The following is a 25,605-nucleotide window of genomic DNA, read 5'->3' on the forward strand; positions in this document are numbered from 1 at the left end:
GCTAAGGAACCATTGATCTTCCCTAAACTAACATTAATCTTAGAAAGGCAGCAAGAGGCTTGTAGGTCTTTCATGGAGGCTGAAGGTAGTATATTGGAAAACAAAAAAAAAGTGTCCCTTTGTCCATATTCCTTATTTTTGGGAATATATTATAACACTGTTTTTGCCAATTGATTATAACTTTTATTTCATTAAAGTTTCGTGCTTGAACTCTAACTGTGCACTCTTTAAAATAATTATCTTTGGCATTAGTTTAAAATGTAATTGATTAGAAAGCTAGACTTCTTTTTTTTCTGCCTGTGTCGTTAATAGAAAGTCTCCAGTGATAAAGTCTTAGAAAAGCCTCTGAAATATTCAATACAACAATCTCTAGTGAGAAATTTCAAGGTAGTGACAGACAGTATATTATTTTCTTAGTGATCAGGTAATTTAAAAGAACACAAATGTGTGTGGAAGTAATTTTTTTTAATTTTCTGAAATCAAAGTAGCAGGGCTTGCAAGCATGATATGCACATACTTTGTGGACTAAGTTGGATATTTTGATTTCCATGTCATCTAAATTTCGCCTTGTGCATTTCTCAATGCTTAGTTCCATATGAAAATGTTCTATAACCTGTAATGGCTCCTTTGGTGTTGTGAAGAAGGGCCTAGATTGGTAAAACTGGACTTGGATTCCAGTTAGGACACAATCTTTGTACCTTGGCCATTTGTCTAAAAGAGATGTGGTAAGTGTCAGGAGTTTAGGGCATCTAGCAACCAGACAAGCAGTAATGGAATGAAGCTGGAACACAAAAAGTTCCATTTAAACATAAGAAAAAAACCTATTTTACTGTTCAGGTGAGGGAGCCCTGGCACAGGATGCCCAGAGGGATTGTGGAGTCTCCTTCCTGAGAGGTCTTCAAGACCCCCTGGACATGTCTCTATGCGACCTTATCTAGGTGACCCTGCTTCTGCAGGGGGGTTGGACTAGATGATCTCTAAAGGTCCCTTCCAACCCTACTGATCTATGATTCTATAATATGCAGAAGCTGTTAGTGTTTTAAAATCTATACAGAAGTATCAACCATTTACAAACTCATAACACAATAAACACACAGACTATATTTTTAGCACAAAAAAAGGTAGAACCTGGCAGCAGCAAATGCAAAAATTTTGTAGGCTCTTGCCTATGCAATAAAAACAAGCCCCCTTCTCTCAGTTCTCCAGCTCTGTCACATGGACAGTAAAATGTGTAGAGAGAAGTCTTCTACACATTGGGAACAATCTCCAAACTCTCCTTTTTTTCTCTGATGTAAATCAATGCAATGTCTTTTTTTGCTCCTTTTTATGTTTTTGTCTGTCCTCTAATACTCAAGATCGCTCATGACAGGGCATGTAAAAGTGGTTATATGCCATATAGTCCTGCACCTTCATCATTCTGGAAACATTCATCCAGCATCTCACAAGCTATCATCATCATTGTTACCTTCTGATCCTAAACTCTGGATGAGCTAGCTGTGTTTCAAAAAGTGTGGCAAATGGCTAAGAGTGAATAAGTTGCCTTTCATTGCTCATCTTTGGCCCTGCTTTTTGGCAAAATGTTCATTTGATTGTAGATTTATCCACATTACTGAAGTCTTACTGATCTTTCATAAATGCATACTTTTTGTTTTTGAAGCATTTGAAATTGTCATTGCTGTGAAATAAAAACTCCCACCATCTGTGAAGACTTCTCTATCTTTTTAGTTTTTAGTATCATGTAAGAATAGGATTTGGTTTCCTTTGTATGGCAGGTCCTGAATCAGAGGAAGAGGACGTCTCAACTTGAAGCTGAACTACTTCGAAGTTCTATGATGGCTCATTCAAACGAGATAAAACTTGAACCATTCCTGAGTTTAGTTTTGCAAAAAGAGACATGTAGTTTTCAGAAAAGTTAAAGTTCACTATTTTACTCTGTTTTAAAGAGTGAAAAAACAGACACAGAACCCTATTTTTGAGTCACATAAAATATAACTTCAGGGTTACTTCTGAATGTAACATACCTAGCTGTATAGTCTAGATGCATGATTATATTCATGATAAGAAAAATTTATAACATGCTTATTCATTGATATACAGAGGCTCCAAAAACTCTGGAAATTTACATATTAACAGTTTCCATTGTTGATATGTGACCTAAATGTGCCCTAAATGTCAGGGGAACTAAATTCTTTTGAGTTTTTAATTAGGGGGCAATTTTTGGGAACTGATGATATTTTCCTTCAATTATGAAGCCCATAGAATGTTCCAAATTTGTACTGTGACTTCTATAGAGAAAGAAAGATGTGGAGATCAGTCCTGAAAGGCTGAAAATATACTTTGTACTAAAACTTCACAGATGAAGACATTTATAACTGTATGTTTTTGCAACTTTTATTCATATAGAATTTCACTAAATTATTCCCACCAGTCTGCTATTTTCATTTCCCATATATTTACATATATTCTTTCTCAAATAATGTAAAACTGTCTTGGAAAAACTATTGCTACATTATTTTTAAGAGACAGAAACTGAAAGATAAAGAAATGGGAGGTAACAGCTATGTTCCTGTCTAAAGTATCAAACTACAATCAAAGAAATTAAAAGGTTGGGATTAGTATTCCTCTTGGATGGATTTTGCAGTTTATGTAGCTGTGTGGTTCAAGACAATATCAATGGAGAAAGCCACAGTGGGTGTCCATACAGAAGGAAAATATCTAGGTGAGATGCTAACTTGCTTCTTAGTCCTATTAAAAATATCCATGAGGCTTACAGATCAAGCATCTGTCTTTTCTATAAACATAGGAGAAGCCTTCACCCTGATATTTCTCAACAAACTTCCAGTTTTGATTGGAAACGTCTCGTCAACTCACTTTCATTTCTTCCCTGTACTTTGAGAATACCTCTGCTCCCCCAATTCCGCATAAAAGTCTTCCCAGTGAAACCAAGAGCCTGGCAGATTAAACTCAATGATTGTTATTTTATCTGCCCTGGTAATATTTCAAACTGTTCATTTGTTTGGTGTTGGTTTTGTTTTTTCACTTGACTGTGCAGTTAGACATCAGCAGGAGTTCTCCATTTTAGTCACTTGCCTTCCACTGACCTTATTTTAGATAATGGGGATTATAAACAGTTCCTAGAAAGACATTCCCAATTGCAAGTGCTTATTTTGTCTTTATCATAGTTATTTTCACAACAGTTTATCTTCCTGCTACAACCTAGTATATCGCTTTTGTGAAAAACCTGTATTTGCTTTTTCTACATTGCATGAGCTATAGCAGTGCTGAAACCCATGAAAGTGATTCTATTTCTTATTTGTTTCTTCAACATGAAGCAGTGTCTTGACTTGGACTGTTTGTTTTAATGAGTACTGCTCAAGAGTGGGAGAACATTTCTAGACTTTGGCTCTAAATTCTTTATGTCTTTTTATTTGAGGTTAGTTTTCTTATAGCATCTTTAATTCTCAGTTAAAAACAGAACCTCATTACAGATACATAGATTCCTATTTCTCCTATATATTTCAGTATTTTGCATTCCTAGGACTATCTGTTAATTAATAGACCGTACAAAAAAAGCAAAACAGCACCTCATGGAAATACAGTGGTTAAAGAAAAGTAGTAAGTTACGTATTCTGTGATGTCAACGGCTGTTCATGGCATTCTTTTGAAGGGAGAGGCAAAGTTAATTTACTGAATAATATGTTGCAAGTATGAAAGAACACAACCAATCATTAAAATGAATTGCATCCATAGTCATTTAGTCTGAAATAGAGTGGTAGGCAAAGCTTTACAAACAGTTATTTGTCATTGTGCAGAGACACAAACATACATGACAAAGAGCAAGCAATAAAGAGTGAGTGATTTTTGTCTTGAGGCAAAGAAGAGTACCTGCATGTCTGTCAGCTGTTGATTTCTGGTGAGAATGGTTTTTTTTTGTCTCAGAAATAAAATGTTTCTTTAGTTCATGTTCTACAGTGAACACCCTTAAAGTATGAACTGGAGAAGAGAGAGGTGTGCAATTCTGAGATGCTAAGTAAGTTTTAGGCCAGTGTTAGTTTGAGGGAAGTAACTGGAGAAAGAATTAATATGTAGGTGTTGTAGAGGAAGATTACCATATTAAACGATAATAGAGTACAGCAGAATTCTGTGTTCAAAAAACAAGTGTATTCTGTGGAAAATTGGGGGAAACGGGTGGTTATATTAAGACACATCTACAATCACTCAAAAAAAATCAAGGTCCCTTTGAGCCAGATATTCTCTGTGCATATTTGTCAGTATTTTAATGACTAAATAGACAGAAAGAGTCTGGAGAAAAGGGAGAAACAGCTTAACACACATATATGAAAAATCTGTGTCAGTGGTGCCTTCCAGTAACAACCATGAATTGAATTTGTATTTGATGATTCTTTCTTAATGTTAACTTTTGGTTTGAGCACTTCTTGTGCAGTGCCTTTTATTTTCTGAGTTAAAGAAAAGTTTCATTATTAACAAGTGGAAAGTATTATAGATCTCTTCCAACCCTTGAGATTCTGTGATTCTGTAATTAGAGAATGCTTAGTGTTGGGCAGTGTAAGTTCTCAGAAATTGTTCTGTTGAACCACATAACAGAAATAGAATCAATTTTCATGCCACATATCAATTCAATTCCTTCCTCCTAGACTGGAATTATAGACAGTTATAGCTGATTATTTTGAAACAATGATTATCTTTTTTAATTTAGAATACTGTAAATCAAGGTTTTCAAGGGGGAAAAAAGCTTTCTAATTGATGCACTGCAAACATTTTCTAGATGTACCTGTGTGTCTTGGATGTGTCTGAAGCCAATTTATAATAATGATAGGAATATTTGAGATAGCATACGGTGGAATTTACTAGTTGCAATGAGATCCAGACCCCTAAGATGACTTGGGGTGAGGCTTCCAAGACAAAAAAGTTTTGGCTGTCTTGCTGTGGGACAGCTCTATTCTTGTCATAGATAAGTTGCTAAAGCAACCTTGAGCTTACTGATGATCTTTAAATGTCCCAGGTCATTAGAGCTCAGCTTGTAGTTCCACTGTTTTCTGCATCAAGTGCATTTGGTTCAGTTTTGTAAAAACAGAAAGTGGTTTTAAGGTAGATTTTAAGGCATTTAGCAGTGGCATGTTTTTTAACATGGTAAGTTTCAAGGCACGTTAATCAAAATCTTTACAAAGATAGATCAAGCTTTGGCCTAAACAAAACATGACAAATTCTTTTACCGGGACTTTAAAAAGAACAAAGTCTTCAAAAATCACAGAGACACAATCCTTTATGTAATGTAGCCATTTAAAAGAAAAAGAGAGGTTGTTATTAATTAATTCTTTGTGGCATTCTTTGGGTCTTCTACTTAAAAAAGCCTATGTTAAACATTTCCAAGAAACTCATCTAATGAACTACCTTAGTTTGACTTGACTTTCTGCAGGACATTTAGACAGTAATCAAACCCAATTCTTCTTTGTGTCAGAGAAAATAAAGATTTCTCTTCTGAATAAAGCTAATAGTTTTGAGATATTATTTTTGTAACTGTGATGACAATTAATCATGGGCCAGGCATCTTGTTATGTGCTGTACAGACAGAACAAGGCCTTTATTTCTGAGGACAGAGAAATGGAGAGAGTGTGGAAGAGAAATCCATATAAGTAGGACTAATACCACTGGACAAGTACAAGAATTAGAGAAGGAGAACAGATGAGAAATCTTTCTCTGTGTTAGATGGTTGAAGCAAAAATGCAGAAAAAGAAAGGGTACAGAAGCTAAGTTGAAGCAATACATTAAGTTAATACATTTTATCAATTCATTTCTGGAAGAAATATTCAAAATCTTTTTTAGGGTGATAAGTGGAGAGTGTATTTGAAGAGATGGGTTTGGAAGAAAAGCTTATGGCTGTGGGGCATCAGTTTAAATAGAGTGTGGTATAGCTGCTCATCCAGAAATGCAATAGAAATAGAGAAGAAATCAAATGTCGTAAGTGTGAAGCCAGTTGGATAGCAGAAAATAGGACAATGATGCTTTGCTGCAGAAGAGCAAAAGCAGCAGATAATGTTGGGGAGAGACATTCAGTTGACAGATAAGCCACTGGGGTCAAAAGAGTAAAAAAAAACCCCACAAACAACCACATGAGCTATGGAATGACACTATAGAATGACTCATGAGGGGAATGAAGCAAGTGGTGAAAGGTGATGGCTGAAAGATACAGTGAATCACCTCTGATAAGAAAAAGTCATGGTAAGTGACTTTGAGATGTGTGACAGTGGGAAGGAACAGATAGATCACAATGAAATAATTTAGGAGCTAGTCAAAGTAGAAGCTGAAGTAATTCAAAATGAAGTGAAGGTGACAAACCTTGAGTACATCATCAGAATATCATAACCTAGGCTTGGGAGAGCCTGGACAGAGCAGTCCTGGCTTCCTGCTAGCTATGAGTAAGAGTTTTATGAACTACCACAGTCTACCTACCCAATGGAAACTGATGTAGAAAATAAGGATGGTGGAGGGGGCTGACTATGCAGTAGTTGACAGCAGTATACAGGAAAAAGAAAGAATGAGAGCTACAGGACTTAAAAAAACACAAAAAGGGAAAGGAAGAGGAACAAAACTGAAAATGACACCAGATTGTATGAAGAGCTACTGGTCCTGCAGACATCCAGCAAGAGAAATGACAATAAATCATGAAATAAATAATATTGCATATCAATTAATGAAACTCATAATGAAGGCTGAATTTATTTTAGAAAATGTCTTTAAAGTAGGAGATCTAATCTATGTACAGCTTTGTATATTCAGTTATTTTGAACAGCTATCATCTAGGAAACACAGATGTGAATTTCTTTTGTAGCTTTTTTGTGTTGTGTTTTTTTTTTCTTTTAGTTACAGAGCTGATTGCAAAGGTTTTTGAAAACTTGGCTTCCTCAACAAAGTATTTCAAATCCTCTATAATAATTTTGAATACAAGATTAATTATTTTCCTGTAATAAGACATGATATTCAACATTATTTAATTTTGATAGTTTACCTCATGGCTTGTTTGTGAGTGCTTACATGTAAAGCAATTTCTCCTAAAAGTTCATATATAAGAAATAATTATGATTTTTTTAGATGGGAGACTGATTGCACTAATTAGGAGGAAGATGCTCTGCAGTATACCAGGAAAGGACTAGTTATCGTGAGGAAAAGACAGTGATGTAGTGGGCTTTTTTTAGTAATGGGGGATGGGTTGCAGTGGTGGCCCCTGTGAGGGATTTCAATTTGGAATGATTAAAAAGTCTCAAAGAGAAGACTAGTGGATAAAACAGTAAATCACTGGAATTTATACATAAGCATGCATATTGACCCTAAGAAAGTGCATTTGGGGTTGCATGTACATGTTAAAGCCTGCTCTTGTATATTTCTCTTTATCTGTTTATTTATTTATTTAAAATCTGAACTTGACACTGGGTTAATAATAGGTTCTTATCAGCCCAGCCAAGGTTTGGACCCCGTTATATGTAATTATATTTTTATTTCTCAGATGAAAAGGTGAATGAAAGCGAAATAAAATGATTTTCCCACATTCATATAGGATGCAGATGGAGTACAGTGAATCAAACACAAACTGGATGAAAGCAACTCTCCAGGAAGATGGCGGGGAAAATAACCACCAAATTCTCTCATTTCTTTTGTTTTGTTTTCCCTTCAGTTATAAATAAAATGGAATAAAATTTTTGTGTAGTCCACAGAACTCTAACAAAATTTTGTTCATATCCCAAATGTCCCAGATGGTTTAATTTACTGTTCTCAATAAAATGAAACCAGTTGCATTGTTAGCCCATAATTTTTGGCTTAGAAAGCTCATCTGAAAAGGAAAGTGAGAAGTGAAAAGATAGAAACTAAAGATGAATTTCTTTGTAGATTTATCCCAGAAAGACTTGTTCAGTTTAAGAATATCTTAGTTACAGGTCAATAATTATGTCTTAATACAATACATGTACATAGGAAAAGAACAAGGAAGAGATTCTTTTTCCTCCTGAAATAGTGTTATTTTCTGGTGGGAATAGGAATAAAGGTGCATGCATTGTATCTCCAGACAATTTAATTATGTTTTCACTTATCAGATATGAATAATAATACTGTAACAGCTGAAGTAGTTTCTAAAATGATTGTAGAAGCTGTCATCTTTAAAAACAGTCCTTTTGATTAGCAGTCTAGTTCTGGAATAAATACTAAATTTAACTTATTTTGAGGGGGAGAGAGGAGGATGTTTGAGATATTTGCAAGGATTGTTTGGAATGTGTCTAAATCATGGTACTTGCTTTTACTTCTTAATTACAAAGTGATTTGAAGAGATAATTGTTTTTGCTGAACGTGTTTTTTAGTATTAGAATGTTGTAGTCATAATGCTTTAAGGCTATCAGCTGAGGTTTGTTGCACAGAGGCAATAACTTTTTTTAGACTGCTGTTGAAATAAGTGGTTAAACTTTTCCCCTATCCAACAACATGAATCAGTTTATTCAGCTGGTGTTCTGACTTCCTACAGACCTGCCTTAGGAAAATATTAAGGAATCATCTAGTTTCAGAATTATACCAGTAGTGATATGCTGGGGCTCAGCTCTGGATCAGGAATGTGCTAAAGCATAGGAAAGGAAGGCTGAAGCTAGTCTAGTGCTTTTTGCTTTGTGTTGCATCATCTGCTAAAAATACATGCTATTTACTGTTTTCTTCGGTGGCTTGTGTTGAACAGATTCCTTGCTTCTGAAATTTCACCTGAGATTTAGGTTCTATCACTTCCATGACCATTACATAGCTCATGTATGTGAAGCATACACTGAATTCAAATTATACTCACAATTAATTCAAAATGGATAGCTGCCACACCTTTACCTGAAGGACAATGAGGCAATGTTGATTTTTTTAATGAATTTTAGATTTCATTGTATTTTGTGTATGGTGTTAAGCACTTGAAGGCAAGTTTTGTTCAAATGTCTGGAATGGAAGCATCCTGTTTCAGAAGATATTGCTGTGTGCAATAAGACCATGTGATGAAATCTATTCATTTGATGAGGAGTCATTATTCACATCAAAGAAAGTAAACTTTAAATCTACTCTCAATGCCATAGGTTCTAGAGGGTTGATGAACTGTGACACAAGGCTCTGAATAACTTTAAGGTTAACAGCTGTGAAATTGTATGAAAACACATTTATTTGCATTTTAAAAAACAGAAGTCCTTGGATATGGATGAGATATTTCTGCTACCAAGAGAAATTTCTACAAAAAGCATTGGAAAAAAATTGAAGGCACTCTGCAGAAACATTTATGATGACATATCATACTCATTGGGCTGGATTGTCTCACTTACTGGTTAACTTGATTTACCTGGGAAAGAGAATTGCTGGATTTTACGTAGGAAAACCATTGAGGTTCAATAACAGAATGTCATTTCACTGGCTTTCAAAACAACATTATGTAAATACACAGTAATGAGTTCACACCAGGAGAGAGAATTCAGTGATGGGGTTTATTTTGTTCTTTGATCATATGCAGTGTCTAAATTTGAACTCCAAATTTGTTGTGGCTCAACATATTTGATAAACAAGTATTGGGACTTAATGAGCAACTATGAAGGTTGTAATACTGGAGAAACAACACAAAGAGTATCAAAACGTTTCTAATGGACAGTGAAGGCTTTGCAGAATAAATTTATTGTCTTATACAAAGAATGTCTGTTAGTTAGAATGATAATGCTTTTTGATGATCTAACAGCTTCTCTTTCTCAGAGGTACATAGTAAAGGAATTTTTTGAATGTTTTGCATCAACATTTTTTCATATCCCTTGTCAGTCTTAGATGGTTCTTTTCTGTTTAGTTAATCGAATTTCACTTTTGACACACACTCTAAAGTGTAGTTCTACTCCATAAAAATTACACTATTGGGTCCTATATTTACTTTACTCAGCAACTAAATGTCAAGTATATTTACTGTTGAAAGTGTTACTTGATAAATCCCATATCTGAAAACTTAGGCTAGGTTGTAAGAGCTGCATGTTTTTTGTTCTTTTTTGTCTTTATTCATTGATTTAGGAAATGTTTGCAAGAGAATCTATGCTGCTGGACTTGCGGGGGTATAGCTGACCAGAACTCATTGGACAGCTGTTTTGGTGATGTCCAAGAAAGAAATCGGTTTTCTTTCCCTTATGTGGGACAACTATACATGGAGGTTTGTCATGTAAGCTGAGTTATGGCTGCTTGTCCACAAGGATCAAATCTGTTCTATAGTTTGTCATAGTCTATGTTAGAAACCTTGTGGATGTATATTTCTTCAGCCACAAAACAGTGTCCAGTCTTTGGATGTTACCACTGAGGAAAATTTTCTGTAAACAGAAGACAACTATGTCTTGAACTATGTGCTCTTAAGTATAATGCTAAGGTGTGCATCTTCTAACTAGTCTTCCTGAAAGAAGTTATGGACCTTCTACATCACCACTATCTTGTGGATCCTGAAATTCAGCGTATACAGATATTACAAACACTTTATAAAGCGATTATGTTTTAATTGTCAAAGCACAAAAGATGCACAGAAAAAGAAGGGAAGAACAATCAACATGTACATGCAAAACTGTCACTTTACTCTCCATGTCAGTCAGAGAAGCCTTTGGATTTTGGCCATTCTGCTTGTGAGGCTATTCCCTTCTCTCCTTCTTTACCTCCTGTCTTCAGGCTCTCATCTCTCCTAAAACTACCAGCCTTTCAAAAAAAGAAAGGCCAAGACATACACGTTAGGCAACCTTCTTGTTTGGCTTCAAATCCCCTGTGTATGATTTGCTGCTTTTACCACCTGCCCACAGACCAAATTTGGAACATATAGTTCCAATGGTCCTGAACTGAAACAAACACACGATTAGTGATTCTGCATTGCTGACATTCTTTTTATCAGCCCAGAATATCCCAGTATAATAGGTGGAAGATAAGTGACAGTAAAAATTAAAACAAATGTTCAGAAAGCAAAATGTGGATATGTTTTTACTTCATTATAAAGGAAACTTTTTAAAGGAAGGTAAAGCAGCTCAGACTTCTGTTCAGGCTGAATTCTGTGATTTTGTATGTAGTGGTACAGTACATGCTGAAGCTGTATGGCTACATATTTGCTGCTGTTAGTGATTGCACTGCCTTGATTAAAGAATGAATCTAGTCATAATAATTAATTAGTCACCTTTGCAGAAATTGCATCTTCAAAGAAATATTTCTATGCATGTTCCATCTGCTAATAATTAAATAAAATATAGAATGTTGTCCTTAGCTATTATAATGTGTTGTAATAAGAACAGATGTTTTTTAATGAACATGTTGTGTTTTAATGTTTTTGATAAACAAAGTCTTACAACACCTATTTATACTTGAATGGTTTTTTTAAAAGGCTATGTGCATTGGGATTTTTTAGCATACTTACTGCTAATGTGGATAAGTTTTGTTCAAGTGAGATGTATAGTTTGGAGTTTCTCAAATTTTACCTAAATTCTCAGTAACAATGCCTGATTTTTTAAAAAAATCTACATTCAAATCATTCTTGATTTCTTTCTGTGTTTTAAAAGTGTGTGTCAATATATAGCAACTACTGCCATGTCACTGTCACTCTGAATGGTACATAATTGAAAATAAAAGTTAAAAACAACAGGTCATTAAAAAATTAATTTTAGATTTTTACCCTTTCCAGAGAGTGTGAAATTTTAATTCCCTGGTCCTCATCAGACAAATTCATTTGGTGATTTCTAAGATTAAATAGTCCTTCAAATTCATTCACTTTGTTACATACAAAGTATTGGTAAAATCAGTGGATAAAATAATGGTTCTGACATAAAATTTATATGCAAATAAAATGAGATTGACAGAGGAAATGGTCTCTGTTTGGATGAGCATTCCTGAAATGTAAAAGGACAGTAATGGTTTTAATTAGGAGTAACAATTTTTTTTATTTACCTAGGAGTAACACATTTTTTAAAAAATAAGAGACAAACTCAAGTGTTCCAGCATATCTGAAACTTGGAAAGGTCTATCTGAAGACAGGAAAGCAAAGCTGCATGATGAAGTTTTAAATTACCATCTTAATCTAAGATAATTCGTACTACTTCTCTGACAAAAATTATGTCCTGAGGCTTCTTATTGTCCCCTGTGACCCCTCCTGAGGACTAAACTGACCCTGAGTCCTGCTCTCCCATTGCTGTGTGCCTCCCAGGGATCATTAGGTGTGTCCTGGAGCCTTCTCATCTGGCCTGTTCAGCCTCTGGGGAATCTTCAGAGTGCACTGAACATTTGTTTTCCTCTTCAGGAACATCATGGGCAGCCTGAACCCACAACTCACCCTGAAGTTTCCCATACCATATCCCATTTCCAGTTTGGTGCCTTCGTGTCTGCTGGAATGCTCTCTGCACCACCTTTTCCTAAGGAAGCCTGGGGTTGTGAAACATAAGAGGACACACCTGGCTGAGATGTTAGGCCAGGTGGCTCTACTGAGCCTTAATGGCTCTCATGAGCCTCACTTACGTTCTCCGCACTCCCTTGGACCCAGGAGCTCAGCTCGGCTCAGCACAGCAAGCAGGGAGAGAGTTTACTGCTTTTGTCCTTGATCTGTTGAGATGGCTTGGCTCTTGCTGCCCCCTGAGGAAATGGCTTTTGGCATATGGCTAACAAAAACAAGGAAATGGTAAGTGCTGACAGTTATTCTATCTGACAAAGTTCCTGATTTTCAGCCCTCTGTTTAGGCTGATCGCCTTAGAACTGACGTGATGTTTCCAAAATCCTAATGGATGCTTTTCCAGGGACCCTTGAAAGTATGGTGAAAGATAGGTTGCATTTATTAGCAGATGAACCTTGCAGAGCAAAATCTGGTTGCTTAGATGAAAATATGTTTTGACTAAATGTTCAGAACTATGGGAATGTAGCTGAGGTTTTTTTTCATTTGTGTTAGTTATTCAAGTAAAAAGATATAAATATGCACTTGTCTCGGGGAGATCCATTGTGTATCTCTTTATTCAATATTTTCTATATTAATCCTTCCTTGGAGTGGAAGAAAGAGGTAGAAAACTGGTTTAGCGCTTGTGAAGTTCAGTGTATTTTCTGATGCCATATCCTCTTGCTAAATGTCCTGGGAAAGCAATTTGTTGTCTGCCCAGGTAATGTAACAAACTGTTAACACAGACCATTAGTTATAGAATAGTTACAGATTGGTAACACTGTCAAGAGTATACAGAATTTGTGTTTTGTGTCCAGAAAATCAACAAAGCTTGTGCTTTATAGTAAAGAATTTCACTTATATCCACAGAAAGTAGCAAGGAATTCTCTCCTAATATCTATATAGTTATCTTCTTCCACCTTCTTTACTTGAGTCTTCTGGCCCTACTTTTCCAATATCAAAACCCTTGCATATTTGCCAAAATTGTATTGAAAATGTTCTATGTTAGATTTGATAGCTTGTGTGATTGTCCTCTGAAGTATATCTGCTGGCATGTAACAGAAAATCTTGAGACATTACTGATTTGATAAAAAGCCTGTTTCACCTCGTCCAAGAATTGGTATGATGATGTTAGTGGATAATGTGATTATTTAATACTCACAGGTGAGAACTGTGGAATTAGTTGGTCTTCACCCAGTCCCTTAGACCTATCAGAGGGTAGCAACTCCAAATATTACTCTTTGGTTAAATTTTACTGTCTCAGTGAAAAGTTCACATATAAGTGGTGCTGTATCATTGCATGTATCTCTTTAAGAGTATCTAGAGTGATGTAACACTAGATGCTGTAAAGGAAGACACCTACAGAATTTGGCAGTGTATTGTCTAATTTTTGGCTCCATTCTCACTGAAAAGAATCCAAAGTCAGCAGGCTTTTTTTTATGCAGTGTGTGGAATGTGATGGGGCCTCAAAGAGAGGAGGGCGGGGAGGGGGGACAGGCAATGCTGCTCAGTGACAGAGCAGATAACTAAGGCTACCTGGAGAAATGGTAAATACTTTATTTCTGTCTTAGAAATTATTTGGTAAGTAAGATTTATACAGACTACAAAAAGCAAAACTTTTTGTGTTAGAAATGGATACTGTTTACCAGGGAACTGGGAGTATTGCCAAAGTAATTGAATAGAGGGGAGAGGGCTTGTTAGAACAGACCATTCACCTCAACGGTGAGATTTCAACTGCTGGTCTTCAGCATAACTACTACCCATTTTTTTCCCTCATTTGGTCTTGACTGATTGATGTCAGTTGATGTCAGGAAGGTGCTGATGCTGAAAGCTTTCAGAAAGAGACAGCAAAATATTTATGTTGGACATTGAATCTCTTATGTGAAGGTGCTGATCTGGAGATCTGTTCTGAAAAACATCAACACTGTGCCTCTAGCTGCAATGTTGGTTTTTGTACTGTCAATGTTAAGAGGGCAAATCTTGCAACAGTTGTGCAGCTTGTCATGAAAAAAATAATGAACATCAATGTGAAATTTTAATTCCTTCATATTGCTGCTTCTTCCCAGGAAACTTTATGTGAATTGTGTTATACTGTGATGTTAAACTATAGTTTACATGCAGTTAAATGATGCAGAGAGTAGCCATTATACCACCCATAGTTTTAATGCCACATAATGAATGACGTATTTCTCATGGGGGTGAGGAGGAGAGAGGCCAGTTGTTTTAAAGCACAAAATCCTGATCCCATTAAAGTCACTGGGAGTTTTGCCATTCACAGGGAATTTTTGCTCATTCCAAAATCTTGATTGTGACCACTGGTAACTATTCAACTACAAAACAACAGCACAACCACTTTCAGAATTGAAAAAACCTGCAACAACAACAAAATAAACTCCTTCAGAAAACCCAAATGAACCACTAACAAAAAACTCCACCAAAACAGCAACAAAAATATTCCCCCCAAACCATTCAGTAATGTTCTCTCATGTTTATCCTCTTAATATATACATTTATCACCTCTCCACCAAGATTCAAAGCTGAAAATATATGTACTCAAAGGCTATTTTAACAGATCAATGATCTGGTAATTAAATTTGTGCAGAGAAGAGAACTATACATCTTGTCCTGCAAGCAAGATCTAGGTATCTTCTATAAGATAAAATACTGTATGATACATAAGTAATACTATAAAATAAAATACTCTACGAGATAAAATACTGACTCATCTCTTAGGGAAAAGATAGTAAGAAGATTCTTTATGACCTATACACATGAAGATCAAAGACTCTACTTAACAAAAGGACGTGAACGTTAAAGAAACATGAATTTAAACAAACAGTTCCACAGTTTCCTAAAGCCAAATACTTGTTTGGGTAATAAACATACCTGTGTACATGTTGTAGTGAATTGCTGTTTCCAATGCAAATGTCTCTTACAAAAATCAGTTAGTATCTCATTTCCCTTTCTGATTTTGTGCTTTTGCTATTATTTTTCTCTTACTATTTGCAGTAGATCTAGTTGACTGCTGCTACTTTGGAAGAGGTAGATTAGTATCAGTTGAAAGAGCTTCAAAGCAAATGCTGAATTATTCCAATTCTTTGTCCTTTATTTGCTTTGGAAAAAAAAAAAATGTATTAGAGGTTGTAAGAAGGAAATGAAAAAAGATTTGAAGTAGAACATTTCCATTCTTCACTGTGATTAAGAACTTGGGTGTTGTTTAGGTTGTTCTCTTTTAATGCAGAAATGTCCTGCTAGTCACTATAAAACTTTCTTCTAATTCAAGATTGAACTACTGGATGTATCATCAGCTCTGTATTATGAATTTAACAAACACAAAAAATTTTATGTGAGTCTAAATGTTTCAAGAAACTTTGGTTTTCCTACTGGGAGAGCTGTTTTGAAAGGTTTATATGGTTTCCAAGGACTCTTCTAGTTTCTTAGGAATTTTGTCTTGAAAGCTTCTATATTTGAGCTTCCAGGTTTTTTGGTATTTGTGCCTCTTGGTTTATGCTTTCATTCTGGGACAGACTAGCAGTGCTTTTAGTTCATCTACACATTTCTCCTGCAGTACAGTTAAATAATTTCTGTTTAGCTTTGTGTTCCTCACCTTATGTGGACTTTTGCTTTACTGTTCAATTGCCATAGTTTTCCAGTTGTCAACTATTTTTGCATGTATTTTCAATTTTCTAAATACAAATACATTGGGTTGAGACATAATGACTGGATACTTCATGTTTCCAGTTTATATCACTGTGATAACCACCACTGTACTGAAGTAGTATGACTTCTTTCCTTAGTCAGTATGCAGCAACAGCTTTTTCCTGGTCAGATGGTCAGTGATACCCAGACTTGTACATTTCGCTCTTATAGCTTTGGGATTTGCAGTTTATGATCTCAAATGGCTTTCTCACCATTAGAAAGATGTAACAGTAGATGTATATTTAAGAACTGCAATTATTTTTTTTCCTCAGACCCTTTATTACTTGCATTGCTGAACTACATAATGAAAATCAGAACATTAATTTATTTTCTGTATATTAACACTGCTTTTCATTACATTTCATAGAAATTTAATGCAATTTAGGAACTTCCACATCCACATTTTAACGCTGATGGTTTTCATTTTTACTTTGCATACTATTCTTTGAATATCTAGAAAATATGAAAGACTAGAGGTAGGTTTCAACAGGAAACCTTGGCAGGTCTATAAATGTTCATATACCATTAATTCTTCTAGTTGGTGTTTTTTTTCCTATTGAGAAGGATGATATCCTTACCTTGGAGATGCTTTTTGGCAACGAGAATACCAATCTGTTTAGAAATCTAATAGAATAATCATTTGAAGACTTGGAAAATACCTACATGTGCATCTCTTTCCAATAATGTTTTTTTTTTCTACTGTAATACTATAGCAGTAGTACACAATATATATTCATAGTTTTTGTAAACCCCTCTGAAATCTCCAATTGCAAATAATCTCTTTCCAAGATTCACTTTTATTTCATCGTTATTTCATGTTATTTTTTATGTTCAAGGTGCTTTTAACATCTGAAGAATGTCTAAATCTGAAGGATGTTTAGAACATTCTTTACTAAATGTCAAATTTGCTACCATTGTTTCCTATTTCACTTAAACAAAAAACCCCAAACCCCCAAAAGTTAACTTGGTTCCAAATATCTTGATCTACTTCTTTGTACAGTAATTAACTGTGGAAGTTTTGTTTCACTAGTTGTAGTGACTGTTAAATTTTACAGGATTTCAAGATGTAACAGACAAAAATCAAAGAAAAATCTGAGACAGATTTTTTTGAGAATGTAGTGATGGAGTAGCACTAAGATCTGGTTTTTTCTTCTGCTCTATCCACTGTTTCCATAGTATCCATTGTTAAATATTGGGAAAGATGGGTCTCTGGCCTCAATCTGTGTGGCTTTCCTTGTTAATTCATCCTACAAACTGCTCATGCACTTAGGGAGGCACTGGTGAGCTGCAGCATTGCCTTGCTGCTGCCACTGACTTGTTCTCCGCATACACATGTATTTTAATCACTTCATAGAATAATTTAACAGGAAGGGACCTTTCAAAGATCTAGTCCAATTCTCCTGCAATGAGCTGGCACGTTAGATCATGTGACTTGGAGATCCTTCAGTTCTGTTAATTATTTTAGACTTCATTTCCTGTTCCATTTTTTTTTGTTTGTTTCTGAGAACATACTAGATAAATTCAAAAGGAACAGAAAGACTATATTCGTTTTGCTGTGATATTCTCTTGCATCATTTTATTTACTATCAACCTCTCCAAAAAGGCAAATGAGAATCCTCCAAGTAGAGGCTATGGTTAGCTAAAAGCACGTGTCAGCAGGTCTTATGAACTCCATTAATTGATTCAACTTCTTAACTGTTTCTCAGCCTTTTGAGGCTTTTACCAAACCACTGTCACATTGAGTGGAAAATTAGAAGGTCCTTTAAAAGATGCAGGGTTTAGAAGTCTTTCAAGATTAATGTAATGCCCCTGAGCTCTGTGCAGTTAAAGCCAAATCCATTTGGTTGTTAGTGTAGCAATCCCTAAAAAGAGATTCATAGCAGTTCTCAAAGTTATGATATCTTATTGTTAGCTGTATTATTTTGAAGCTGTGCAGGATGTTTCCTTTGAACACACCTGCAGTATGAACAGGCAGATAAATAAAGTGATGTGGGATACAGAAAACATTTAAACTTAAATTAGTAAGGATGACTTCAGGTTTTTTAGCTGGTGTAGTTAAAAAAAAAAAAAAGGTTTCTAGACTCTGTGTCTTCACAGGTATCTTTGTATGGTTTTTCCCCTTATGAGTATTTAGACTTTGTCTCTCTGGCACTTCCTGTAGCTGTTACCGGTATTTGAAGATGGCAATGAACTCCTAGTAGAGCTGGAATGTACATAATGATGAAAGGTGGAGACCAATCATACGTTGCTACAGCAGTAAAGCAATTATGTTGAGAACTGTGCTGTCTCACTAGGGTGTAGTGGTGGCAAGGATGTATGTGAGCATTTGTAGAACAGCCTCAGATAGAAACTTTAAAGGAAAGGACATTTAAATGCTATCAGAGCTGGGCAATTACCTTTTACAAGCACTACCTTTTTTTTCATTTCTTAGCCACTGGAATTATAATCAGAGACTTCCTCCCAGTTCAATAGGTGTTTGCTTTTGTGCAAAATACCATTTTTTTCTTTCCTTTTTTCCAGGAGCTTTTTTCTGAGTCTTCCACACCAGCAAATACTAGAAAACGCGTTCCCTTCCCTGGAAGGTGACCTTTCAAATGGCTCAAGGTGATTATTAGGGTATTGCTCACACTTACTGTCCAGTTTTTGTGCCTGGAAGAAAAATATTTAGCAGATGTTACTTTGTGAAGAATATAGCTTAAAATCATGCCTTTTTTTTTTTTCCCTTTGCAGTTATATTTTCATTTTCAGAAGGAAACGCTTAGACTGGTTGATGGGGTGTTCTTGGAATAAAATTCTGTAATGACCTTTTATTTGCAGCATCCTTTTCTAGGCTGCATGACTTTTTGACTGTTTTTATACACCAGACTATTGTGTAGAAAGCTTAATAAGAGTTGTTTATTATTGTCTAGAGGTAATGCTTCCTGCCTATGGAACATGTGAAATTAAATAAGAGACACTAACAGCATTTGTATAATCTATAAACTATAGTACATTATTATTATATATAATCTATACTGTCTGTAAAAATATAAATTATAGTAGTCAACTGCAATTTTTTTTTAATATGATCAAGTGACTATAATTGGCATTGGGTTTTATTATAATCAGTAGTGTAATGAGGCTGAGTAAAGCTTTGCTCCTTTATACTGATTTAAAAATAAAATCTCTCTGCTGTGTCACAGAAAGCATGTATTGTTTAAAGTATGATGAACACAAATGAACAAAATCACTCAGAATTTTTTTATTGGGAATAAATTTTTTTTAGTTTCTGGACCATCTAGGATTTTTTGCATTGCTTTCTGTATTTTGGCTTGCTTCTGCTTTCAGGTTTCAGTTGTAACTGCCAGGATCAAAAAAAAGTGAGAGACTTGTCTTAAGACTGTTTTTCCTCTTTCAACCAGAAAAACCTAGAAATCTCTTAGGTCTTGTCAAAATCCAAGGCCTTTTGTATAGAAAATTTGAAGTAAGGATCTGAAGTGTTGCATCCTATTAATATGCCTAAGCACATCCAGACTAAATTCACCAATGTGTCAAATAATCCTAAGAAACATGAAACCAGTATACCTTATTTTTCTCCTATGAAGCTTGAGACTGCAGACCAGTCCTAACACTCAATATTAAAACTTGCAAGATTTTTCACACAAGATCATTCTTGTGGTCTGTTATGCTTGCAGATCAGAAATGTAGTAATGTAGCAAAAGAACTAAGAGTATGCTAAGATTTATCATGGTAATTCATATTTCTTCTTTAGCAATGAAAGTCTTCTGGCAATAGTCAAGTAAGTAGTGTGGATTCAGCACACGAGGCTAAACTCAGATTTGCTAGAATTAGTAAAATCCTATAACTGGATTAAGTAACTGACTACTTATTGCATTTCAATAAGGGTTTAACTGTGGCATATCCTTTAATAGACATTTACATACATAAGTTTTTGTTAATCTTGCTCACATTCCTTAAAACTTTGTCTGAAGTCAAAGTGTCTTTTTGAGGTGAAAACCAGAAATTTCTTAGCAATAGAAGCAGTGTTGAGTGTAGAAAAGAAAAGGCTATATTTGGAAGTAGGATGGAACATCAGTAGACAGGACACTGTTGCTGAGACAGTATTATCAGCAGTTTAGGGCCTCTGGTTTTACCAGTCATGCACCTTCAGCATGCTCTTACTCACTGATGATTCAATGACATTCTGGTTTGGTTCAGGGAGAGTAATTTTTTGCAGAATTTTTTTGTTCAGCTCTGTCTTCCCCAAATGCAGGAAAGTGTAAGACCGTGTACCTGGTCATGTACTTCTAGACTGATGGAGGGCTACAAAGAAGTAGCACCATCTACTGACTAAAACACATCACTACTCACCCAAATCAGGCAAGTTACAATGCAAACTATGCGCTACCCATGTGAGTGTGATTACCAAACCTTCCTGATTTATTAGCTGACTAAATAACAATAATAGCAGCTTTGGCTATGGGTTCCTATTATTTAAAATACCTTTTTCTTTTATTACCCTTTCAAATTTTTTTTTCTTAAGTTACCTTCTTTTGATTTGAGACAGATTTCAAGCTGGTCTTGTCAGCTCCCTGCCAACTCAGTTGATGCTGAGAACTTTTAAATAGCTACTCATTAATGTAGCTTATGGAATAGTGACATTGCTTGTGGGACAGGAAATTGCTGTAGTATTTCACACAAGTAAGTATTTGGATGATAGGGAGAAATCTGAATTTTCAGATCCAAGGTGGTGTTTATACATCTAATGAATTGAATCATAGAATCATTATGGTTGGAAAAGACCTTTAAGATCGAGTCTAACCAATAACCTAACACTACCAGGCCCATCACTAAACTAAATCATATCCCTCAGCAACTCCTCTATGCATCTCTTGAATATCTCTAGGTGTGGTGACTCCACCACTTTGAGTTAGATGCCTTTGGTGAGTTAGCCTTACACAGGGAAAGTTCTCTTTTGCTTTAACGAGGGGCATCAGAAATAAGAACAACAGATTTGGCCAAGTACTATCCATTCTAAGCTTCTCATGATAAACTTATGAAGCTGAATTGTGTAGTCTGTGAGAATAGGTTGTCACCTGTGGAAAGCTTTACTCTTTTGTGTGTGGACTAACACAGGTTGAGTCTTGTTGAAATTTTTAAGGATGCTTCTCTTTAAAGCATTTCACAGTTGTATTTGCTTTTTTATCCCATCGCTACCATTATTTATAGCAAAGTCCTGTTGTGGTAGCAAAATCCTGTTGTGAAGGTTTTCGTCTACTGCTGATAGAGTTTCCAGATCCAGGAAGGTGATAAGGATAAGATTGATTTTTTTCAGGGTAATACTGATAAACATCTCATTTAGAATACAGGCATAATATGCTTTAATCCAAGAGATGACTGAAAAAAATTTTGATAAAAAATAATTTTAATTCTTAACAAATTAGTTAGAAATTTAGTAAAGTGTTACAGGTCATCTGACCTTTTTTTGAAGATCTTGTGCAAATGACTCAAAATGCTTGATACTGAATTAGTTAACTTTGGAAAAATAGAAGAAAGAATTACGTTGATGATTGACATGGAAATTGTAATAAGTCTCCCAAATGAATGATATTCAATCATAAGCTGTATTTCCAGATTTTTTTTTAAATCCAAATTGTTTTATCTGTCCCTTAAATGTGTCATAACCATTAACTGATTTTTTAAAACCAGCTCCACATCTGGCAGAGGATGAAAATGGTAGTCAAACTGTTTGAAAGCAAGATGAACTATAAGTGAGAATTTGAAATCATAAAAGTATGAATGGCTTGCAACTTTCATCTTGAATGTTAGTATGATGGACTTTTAAAACTATTCAATTTCCAAAACTGTATCTGAATTATAAATCGGCTTTGAATATTTTATGGCAGATTTCTTGAAATAGTTCCCTCTAACTTGCCTAATTATCTGATTTAATAGGCATAATGTGCTAAAACAACAAAGTGGGAAAAATTCCAAGTGCAAGTAACTCGTTCCTGGTCATTACATTGCTAAAACACTTTCATGTACAGTGGATTCCTTTCCCTCTTCTGTAATAAATCACTGTTTATCTCTGTTAAACAGAAAGTTTGAGCCTCTGGAGGCTGTCAGGTTCTGGCAGACAATTCTCTAGTCTGAAATAAAGATTTGCTTTGGAAGCATTGAATCCCTCAAGTGATGGCATTAGTGGGCTTCATCTCTTAGTAGATCTTATACTGGTAGAAGTGTCCTCACTTCATGACACAGCTAACTTCTTGGAATTTGAGAATACTTTTTGTATTCTGCCAGATCATAACTGATTAACTTGGAAAGTCTATAGAGAGGTAGTATTTATCTTTTTTTTTGCCTATTCTAAATTTGAAATAAGCAAATTATTAAAAATGAAGTCCGAAATCTGAAGATTAAGTGAAGTCAGCTCAAATAATAGTAGATATGGTTATATGGCTGAGGAAGAAAGTAGTAACAAGCTAAAATCTGTGATTTGTGACCTGATCTAGATGGACCTGTTTCTGCAGGGGGATTGGACTTTGTCTCTAGAGGTCCCTTCCAACCCTACCATTCTGTGAGTCTATGATATGCCTAAATATTTTTGTGCTGTGGTTGAAATGGAAAAATTGAAATATTCAGTCAGAAGTGTGAGAGACTTGTAGCTCCTTGCTTAAGTGTTGTTTCCATACTTCAGTAATATTTTTCTATCCCAAATTTTTTTAAATGCAATTATAATTAGTATATACATCTAAAGCAGTAAAAGTACATAGGGAATTACATTTTCAACCATTTAGAAATTCTTTAATTGTAGTCAATATTTGCACATTTAAATTTGAGCTTGGTTTTAGCTCAAATATAAACAAAACCCAGCATTTGAATGTTTTAAGAACATTTGTGATCTAGAGCTGTAGTCTCTAGAATAAGTTATTTGCAAACCCAAACACTGGAAGTTGAAATCCAAACATTTTCCTTGGTTTCTTTGCTCCTTATGCTTTCCTCTTAAAGTGCTAAATAGATTCAGACGTTTCTCAAGCTGCAGCCTAGGCTTTGCAGAAAGCATTGAGAGATTTAACAAACTTTTAACAGAACAGCCTTCAGCTTTTGGTATGTAAATAAACTGCTGCTTAGCCTTTGTGCTTTACTGTTTTGATATAACAATTAAGGAAAAACTACTTAATCACTTCCTGAATAAAAGCCCTTACTAGGAACTGGAAAAATGGGAGAAGTCCTGAACCAGTAGGGAATTCATGCTAAACGCTGAATCATAAAAAAACTGAAGAAGTTCAGATTCTTGTTCATTAATCAAAAAAAAGAATAGTTAGAATTCTGTTCCATTATGTCAGAAATTGTGGACATGGCCAACTATTGGAATAGTCAGATTGCATTTATATCTAAATATTTCGGACATAGTGTGTACTATGAACAAAAATTGGAAATCAATGCAGCCTAGCATTACTCAGCATTACAGCATATATTCATCTATTGTCTGGGTTTTATTTAAATCCAGAGAGCTGCTAATACCATTATCCATTCAGAGTTTTTACAGTGTTCTTTCTCTGTCTTGTTTCTTTTAGACACTAATCTAATTTCTAAAAATTGCTGTGAAATACTAGATTTGAATAACTGACACAGAATAGACACTACCACTACTTTCCTTGTCAACCAAACCACACAAAAAATTTGGCATGAACATTGTAGATCTGTGCAGAATTCAGAGTGTCACCAAGTGTCTCCCTTGCATTAAGTCAGCTTTGGAGGGAGTGCAGGCATTGGTGTGGCTTTGTTTTGTTGGTCTTTGGATTTGCTGTCTTTTTTTTTTAACAGGAAATTATTTCATTAGTATCTCTGGAAGACCTTTCATCAGCTGTAGCAGGAGTAAGAGTGGGCTTTGAAGCTGGAGTGAATTTGTCTGAAGATTTATCTATATTCTGAAAACTGAATAACAATTGCTCTTTCCTGATTATTTCTGCATTGCATACCTGCAACTGAAAGCACAAATACTGAAGTGCTGTACTGTGAAAGGAGATAATCTTGTAGATGTTATAGTCCTGAACAAAATCTAAGATTATTTAAAAGTATGTTTGCACAAATAGTATGGTGAGTTTTACAAACTGCAGAATCAGATGAGCTAGAGAAGTGTTGATTGCATCTCACTTTCTCTTTTATGGTGTCCTTCCATCATATTATCTATCTGTTTAATACATTTCAAATTTATAGTCTGAATGAGGCAGGTAATGTTTTTATCTGCCAGCTCAGCCTGAGCAAATACATCCTTAAGCACCATGCTGCTACCACTGTTTAATTGAACAGATTTCTGTGCCAGATGAATAAATGCAAAGAGATTCCTTGTTCTCATCTTTAATGATAAACAGAATCAGACCAAAGTAAAAATGCTATGGTGAAAATCTGTCAATTGAGTAATTTTGTCTTTGATGTAAAGGTTCATGCATATAGGTAATATTCAGTGTTGCAGGGGGTTATGATTGTCAAAGTATATTTGGTATACTTGGTATATAAAGTATATTTGATGGGGAAAAAATAATGTTCTCATATTATAAAACTTACAAATTCTGATGATGAGAACGAATGCAATTTAAAGTATCAATAAAAGTACAAAAAAATTACTGTTACAATGTCTCATTTAATTAGGCCAACTTTGTGAAAATACTTATTTCTGAGACAAATTTGTAATAAATCTGGCATAAGTTATTTCTAAACTACTTTATAAAAACTAGGTGTTTAATATTATCCTATTCTACTGTTAGGATTGGAACACAAAGAAATTTAAGTGACTTTTTCATGCTTAAATATCTTGGTTTTGATGAACATGGGATTCTGAGTAGAGACTCAAATTCTTTTATATTACTGAAGTAAATATACAGGTAGTATGAGCAATCACTTGGCAAAATTATTGATTTATGTCATAATGCATACCTTCATCCAGTCAGACTGAAGACTACATCCAAAGTCAGTTCTCATGGCTTGAAATTAAAGTTCTGCCTCAAAAAACAATTCTTTTGTTTTTTACACCAAGGAAGAGCTTCAACAGAGGGAGAGAAAGAGAGCCTATAAACAGATTTATCCAAGTACTCCTTTGAGTTGCAGACCTACAATCCAATTATTTTCCCAAATGGACTTAAATCTGTTTTATTTTGTTAGGAGACTGCCTGAAATGAGGTGAATTCTGAAGCTGAAACACAATTTCTAAATGATGTTTTATGAAACCTGATTTTTCTTAGTTGGCAGGGACTGGGAAATGAAATTGTTGGTTACTTTTTCTAAAGTGACTAATTGACTGGCACACTTGGAGTTCTAAAACTCAATGAAAGACAGGGGTGTTAGCATCAAGACTTCCTTACTGCTCTAAACAGAATTACTTTCATTATCTTCCAACTTTGCCTGGTAACTCAATGTTATAGGAGGATTGCTGAAAAAGTGAAAAGAACATAAAGCAAAAAGCATGGATCTTGCATGAGTGGTTTTATATGGAG

This window comes from Colius striatus, chromosome 7, assembly GCF_028858725.1.
Source record: "Colius striatus isolate bColStr4 chromosome 7, bColStr4.1.hap1, whole genome shotgun sequence".
Lineage (NCBI taxonomy): Eukaryota > Metazoa > Chordata > Aves > Coliiformes > Coliidae > Colius > Colius striatus.